The sequence below is a fragment of the Populus euphratica genome, unplaced genomic scaffold (genome assembly GCF_000495115.2).
Source record: "Populus euphratica unplaced genomic scaffold, PopEup_1.0 scaffold539.1, whole genome shotgun sequence".
Lineage (NCBI taxonomy): Eukaryota > Viridiplantae > Streptophyta > Magnoliopsida > Malpighiales > Salicaceae > Populus > Populus euphratica.
The window spans coordinates 135,109-142,436 of NW_011500409.1; the positions used below are offsets into that span (position 1 = coordinate 135,109).

Below are 7,328 nucleotides of genomic sequence, written 5' to 3' on the forward strand. Positions count from 1 at the left end.
TTTTGATTGTTACTTATTTTATTTGAAATAATTTATGAAATGTTGATTATTATTATTTTAATTTCTTCATCTTTTATTTTTTTAATTTTTTAGATTTGATCTCTATTATTTTGATTATTATTTATTTTATTTAAGATAATTTATGAAATTATATTTTTTTCAATTTTTTTCTCGTTCAACTATTTAATTTGTAAGATTTGTTCCTTATTATTTTAATAAACTTGAAAAAAATAAAATATTAACAAGTTATTTTCCATGACATAATCAAACAATGAAAATTGTTTTCCAACTTATTTTTCATTATACTACCAAATATTAAAAAGTAATTCACTTTCTCAAAATTTATTTTTTTAAAATTCACTTAAAAAAATTACTTTTCAACAACAAATAAATAAAAACTTATAAATCTCAATTGACTATTGCTGGAATGTCATGTACAATTAATTATCAATCGCTTGAGAAGATTTATTTAGAATATAAATAAGATTGTTAAAATTGAGTTTTAACTTGTAAAATTATATCGAGTCAAAATATACATACTAAATCATTTAAAAAATTAATAAATAAATAAATTCAGATTAAAATTTGATAAAATCATTAAAATAAAATAAAATCGTAAAAAGTTACAAGTTCAGGACAGATTGAAAACTGGGGTAAATGTTTCCCTCCATGCTCCAGCTGTCCAGGGCCTATTGGCTGGGTAAATGCACAGTAACTCCCAAGTCTCCAGTCTTCGCTCCGGTAAATGCATCGCGTTTCTTCCTTTTCTGAGAACAAATCCCTAATCTCCTTCTCTATTAACTAACCGGCAACCACAAAAGCGGCGACGATTAGTCCAGTCTTCACTCCAGTCATCAGTGCTCACGAACTGGTATTTAATCGGTTCATTTGTCTTCCTATAGTTTATCTCCATGAAGCCGGCAAGCTCTTCGGTCAGTTTATCACGAAACCTCCTCCTCTGTTCATTAAAGTCTTATCCTGCATTATATAATCTGTACTTGCTTTAATTGTTACTTTATTCGCACACTAACCATGCTCTCTCTCTCTCTCTCTCTCTCTCCTCTTCATCATTTTTTAGTGCATTCGCTTCTCTGTTTACTGGAGCTATAATTATAGAAATTATGTATTTTTAACCAAAAAAATTTTATGCAACACAAAATAATTGTTATACTAGGCATCTGGCGAAGATTTTGATTCACTTATCATGGTGTTTGCAAGAGTGTTTTTCGAATTCTGCTGCACCTTTGGAGGTTTATGCGAAAGCTATTAATGCGGTTTACATTTCATCTGTTTTTTTTGAAGTATTTAATTGAAAATGCTCAAAGCAATAATAGCATCGGGGAGTTGTATTTGTCATTGAATGTAAGTGAACCAGCACCTAATGATTTCAACACAGGTATTTCATTTTTGTTATTTGGTAAGTAGTGCAAATTGAATGTCATGGTGTAGGTTTGTTTCAAAGCATCCATAGTCAGCAACATTTAAGTGTTTAACCTGTTCTCTAGAATGCCAATTGTGTACTATAGACTCTCTGCTTTCAGTTCCATTGAAGTTTTTGTTTGACAGCTATGCTTTCCAGTACACGTAAATCATTGTATGCTGATTTGTTGCATGTGCGGATCAAAACATCGAAAATCTTGTCATGCATAGTGTACTTTTGTTCTATGCTCTGTTGAAGTAAGGTACACCATGGATTTCTCACCATGCTCACTATGTTAAGATTTTGTGCAATTTGATCTTCTAAAATGCGTTATTTTTGTTCCAAGTTCAAACACATACCTTCTACATTACGAGTTGCTCAATTTCATGCTTATTGCAATGTCAACCCAGCATTTCTACTGACCATCTCCTGGACCAAGTGACATGAACCCTTTTATTAATGCAGCCATGGTTCAGGTTAGTGGATGACCTTTGGCTTTATTTCTTGCTCTAAGTTCAGAATTGTTTAGATCTTGCAATCTTATTATGGATGTTTTCTATAATTTGCTGGAAAGTTCTTTGGTTAATTTTGTTGTTGGGAGATTGCTACTTAATTATATAGTGCAGCCTTGTATCCCATTTGACAGTGCATCTTATCCAGTATTTTTTGGCGGGAGTCAGCCTGGAGTTTTGTAAAGAGTCAGTTCTGTAGCTCGTATGATATTCTTATTAGTGCTTCCTTTTATTTAAATAGACTTGAACTAGTCAGTTTTCTCATCTAAAAACATCAGTGCTTTTGTTGACATTATATGTTTGCTTTGCAGCCGCTTTTGTTTTATTTCCATTCAATTATTTGGTCAGTTCAACTGGTGAAAGCTCAAGAAATCCATGTCTGAATTTTTATTTGAAGTATGAATTTTTTTAATGTATTTTAAAATTCCTTATGATTTTACGATCCGTTTTTACTATCCGAGTTTGTTTTGTATTTTCCGTGCCGTGTTAAAATTGTGATTTTAACAACCTTGAATACAAACCATCTCACCTTTGCCCGCATCCTAACAAAACATAAGGGCAAAATGGGATTTTCATTATAGATTACTACAGTGAACATCTCACGCGCTGTAGCTTAATAGTTAATGAAAGGAAAAGGGGAAGAAAAACGTTCTCCTTGATCTAGTGGGGTTCTTCCAGTACACCACACTTTTTTTGTGATAGTACTGGTGGCAGCTCCCTAGGCAAAGGGACCATTGCACGCTCGCTGTTATGCAACTGAAAGAAAAAACCTCCAACTCTCTGAATCAATCCTCTACTTGCACTATAACAATGGTGAGAAGAGCACCTGTTTTAAATCGTTTTCCTCTGTTGTTTCTTTCCTTCTCTCTAGCTAGAGACTGTCCAACACAGCGCAATGGTGAGAGAGAACTGGAAAAAATATCAGTAGCTCTGTTTTTAAATAGCTAGAAACATCTAATTAAACTGACTTTTGGCTTTGTTATTTTAGCTTACATCGAAGATTTTTGGAGTCGGCAGCGACAGCGGCTCTGATTCAAAGAGTTCTCAGCAAAAGATTTCTAATCGCCGATACAAGGAGGGCTTTGAGGAGGTTAAATGTCTAGATAAAACTTACAGTGTTCTTGATTTTAGAATATTCTTGTTTATTGTAATGTGCAGAGAAAAGCATCATGCTAAGATGCATCATAAAAATATTATGTTTTATTATTGAGTATTTTACTGTTTGGTATCTCTAATTTCTTTTTGTTTTTTTTTTTTTTTCATGTAAGTTTAGAAGACATGTTCTATATAATCAAACATAACTTTTCTCTATGCTTCTAAAATATAGCTAAAAAACATGTTTTTTAGGAGATTAGATGTCCAAGTAAAACTTACGTTGTTCTTGTTTTTCATAGTTTGCTTGTTCTTAAAATATTCTTGTTTATTTTTTTGTACATAAGCCATGGTATATATGGAATAGTCATAAAGTGTAAACATGAACTTGATTATGTGGAACATGCAGTAAAGAGAATCAAAGTTGGTTATCACGATAGAGAAGTGATATTAATATATTAGATCTTTCTTATTTTAATTTTATCTCACTTGATATAAAGTTTTTAAAATAAAACAACATAACACAACACAAATAAAATTAAAATAAGAGAGATCTAATACTCTAATATCACTTATCTGTTGTGGTAACCAACTTTGATTTTCTTTATTGTATATGATCTAATACCCTAATATCACTTATCTGTCGTGATAACCAACTTTGATTTTCTTTATTGTATATTCCACATGATAAAGCTTATTTTTACACTTCATTATTGTTCCATATGTACCATGACCTATGTATAAAAAATAAACAAGAATATTATAAGAACAAGCAAACTATGAAAAACAAGAACAACGTTAGTTTTACCTGGACATTTAATCTCTTAGAAAACATGTCTTTTAGCTATATTTTGGGAGGGCAAAGAGAGGTTGTGTTTGATTACATAGAACATATCTTTTAAACTCATTTGAAAAAAAAGAAGGAAAAAAGAGAGATCAGGGAGCTAGAATCTTGAATACCAAATAGTAAAATACCTGATGGTAGTGCACAATATTTTTGTGATGCATCTTAGCATGAATAGATGCTTCTCTGCACATTAAGACATTACAGATCTTTTAGCGTGTAATAACCACTCATCAGAGGAAAATGAGCGGTACGAACCTCACAAATCTCTTATCTCGGACATGATGTCTGTATACCCTGGAGACCGTCCTTCTGCTGAATAAGTTCTGCCCTAGTGACCGTCTGATGGGGACACCAGACCCACACCACAAACTATACGAGTATATGGACAAAGACGGCGTAGGATGGCCCAGCCTGTCACGCTGTGGTTGGGAGACTAAGCCCATTTGGGCCTATTGCATTGTTATTTTATTTATTTAGCCTATTTGGGCCTGTTCATTGTTATCTTATTATTTATGTTAAACAGTTTGGGCCGAGCCCATTAGTTGGATGTTTTAGAATTTACTATTTATATGCTCTCTTGTCATTGTGAGAGTTAGTTTTTTCATATGACATTGATTCTCTATTTATGATAAATATGTTTGGCAGTGCGATGAGTCTGTGGAAGGCAATAAAGAAGAGCAGGAGACTAGAAAAAATGTTGATAAGGAGGAGATTGAAGCTGTTGGAGAGGATGGCGCAGAGAAGGAGGCTTGGGCTTAGGCGATAGCACTGAATTAGGAATGTTCAAAGCTGGGTATAATTTCAAACCCAAAGCTAGTTGTATGCAGTGCAGAGCAACTTCCTAATCTTGAAGTTTGATGCATTTAACGAGACCTCCACTTTAGGAGGAATAGCAGACAATATAAACGTACAATAGTTTCAGCAATCCATAACATGCCTGTTTCCTCCTGGGTGCTTTGTGCAGATCAAAAAGCTTTTCATCACAAATTTTACTTCAGGGGGGCTGCATGGCAGTCAAGTGTTCAGTCTGATTGTCGAGCAGTGAGATGCTTCATGTCTGTCGGCGTGCCATGTTGTTTTTATGGAAGTGTGATATGTTCAAATTCTGCAACAGAGGCAAACTGATGTGTAGTAATTCATCTGATGTGGCAAACTGATGTATTGCGATGACGGTGGCAAACTGCCTCGGCAGAATTATTTTGCAAAGCATGACTGATGGTTATCAAAGTGAAAACCAATTCTGTTCGTATATCTTAGCTCTTTAAAATCTTATCTGTATACCTCTTTAAAAGAATAAGGGTCAAATCAGAAGAAATAATATTTGCATTAAAGAGAAAAATAATATTTCTATGAGGATTTGAATTAAAGAGTTCTCCTTGCAAAAGATCCTTTAAGTGTTAGTGTTCTTCTCTAACTGAAAGCCCATACCCTCAGGTTACCAAGTAGAGATGCCCTGTATGGTGATTTGACAATGACAATAGCATTTGATTTGATCATCTGAATTTCACGAAATGATGCTTAAATTGATGGGTGAAATTTTTTAATGTGAACGTATTTAATGCTGCTGCAGTATTAAAGGTCATTGATAGGTTGCTTTTTGTTAGCCAGATGGCTTGAGCTGATCTGACTTGATTGCTGCAGGTCATTTGCAAGAGTGATGAGTAAAAATGAAGGTATTAGGAAACTAAAGCTTTTAATGCAACAAAGCTTGTCTCATGGTGCACCTAGTCCCAAAGTGTCAAAAATAGTGGAAGTACTTGTTGATCATTTCAGTGAGTGGCATCCTCTTTCTTGAACATAAAAAAAATTGCAGTTTTGATTTGCATACCAGTCTTTTTACTCCCCCTTTACACTTCTGCCTTACTATGTTAGAAACTTCAATTCTCAACTGTTAAGATTCACAATAGGAGGGGCCCCTGATCAAGCTGGAAAACCTGTGCTATCATGTTAAAATTTGGTGGGAAAAAGGAACTTGAGCTGTTACAGTTAAAATTTGGGTCTAAAAAAATTAAACTATGTTGCTGTTTGATAGAATGAATGCTGCAAACATTTGCAGAATCTAAATCTGCATGGAAACAAAGGAAGAAATGATAAGATTATGCCATCATAGCTACGACAAGAAGGCAATCACATCTTCATTCAAGCTTCAAACATCCTGAAAATTATTGTTAATTGATATTCTATTGTTTGAAAGCATTACATTGACATAGATAGCATTTTTAATTCTTGGTTTGACCTCAACATCTAACTAGAAAATGCAACTGCATTACTTGAACAAACAAATCAAAGACCAGAAATGAAAGGTTTCGCGACAGCATATAATTAACTTTGACTTTTTAAATTTTGGGTTTCTGTTGCTTCTTTCTCCAGCAAACCTGGAATCTACCATTATACCTTTGATCTTTAGATAAGAATTCGCGTACTGAAGCTGAAACAGCTGCGACTTGACTTAAATGAGCAAGCAAGGATTATTTGGACGAAATGGGCATTTAATTGTTTATGATCATTCCTATTTGTTGGACAGGAATTTTGTGGTTTAATTGTTTACGATCATTCCTATTTGTTGGATAGGAATTTTTAATGAAATAATATTGTTGTTTGCAGTGGAACTTGTTTATGTTTTTTCTTCTTCTGTGTATAGGAAACGTAGGCCAACATGCTCACACACGTTTGTATGTATTTATTCCATGGCGGATCATCAATATTGTCTGGTTAATCGCAACCCAAATCCATGTCAGTCTATATTTTGAAGAAATGGTTGATTTTTCTTCTGTTGATTGATATAGAATACAAATGCCGAAGAAGTTTGTATCCTAAACAACAAATTAAGCGAAGAATTAGCAGTTTTAGCTTACAACAAATTAATCAAACCAGCACGTCCATTCAAAAAATAGAATACAGAGCATCAATGCAAGACAGCTTTCCTGAAGTCTTAGATTCCATAACTAGCCATGTCAGAGAGCTCTGATAAATAGTTTTTTTATAGAAAGAGTGCTTGCAACTGGACTATTAACTGCAATTATTATCAAAATTACTCAAAACAGCATAACAGGGAGAGTAGAGGTGTACAAAATGCTGGCCCGATGATATTTTTAATCCGCTAGACAATGTAAAAACCTCTTCGAATTTGTTGGATAAGATCGTAACTTAAGACCATGCTAGGGTTTCCAGGAAAAATAATATCAGAAGCTGGATGAATAGCATATGTACGAAAATGAAAGCCTGAATTACGCACGTCAGGATATTTGGACGTCAAGGAGTCCATTGAGATGCGATGTGTGAGTTTCCAAAAAGGATCACGTTTGCAACGGTCTTCCAAAAGCCAAATGGAGATCATCAATCCAGACTCGTCATGATTTGAATAATACAAGCTTCCTCTAGACATCCCAATGAATCCATGGCAGGCAGCGGCATTCTTGTGCGGGAGTTCAATTGCCACATCGCTCGGCGCATTCAA

General features: G+C 34.1%; 1 long non-coding RNA gene across 2 annotated transcripts; it reads left to right on the forward strand.

Moving 5' to 3' along the window:
* Nucleotides 1-731: 731 nt before the first annotated feature.
* On the forward strand, nucleotides 732-3,538 carry LOC105114493 (uncharacterized). Of its 2 annotated transcripts, XR_840144.1 has the most exons (3): nucleotides 732-1,396; nucleotides 1,767-2,745; nucleotides 2,921-3,538. It is a non-coding gene; the product is annotated as an uncharacterized LOC105114493 (long non-coding RNA). The 2 variants fall into 2 exon arrangements; XR_840143.1 differs by having other exon boundaries at nucleotides 735-1,396; nucleotides 1,767-3,142.
* Nucleotides 3,539-7,328: the final 3,790 nt, after the last annotated feature.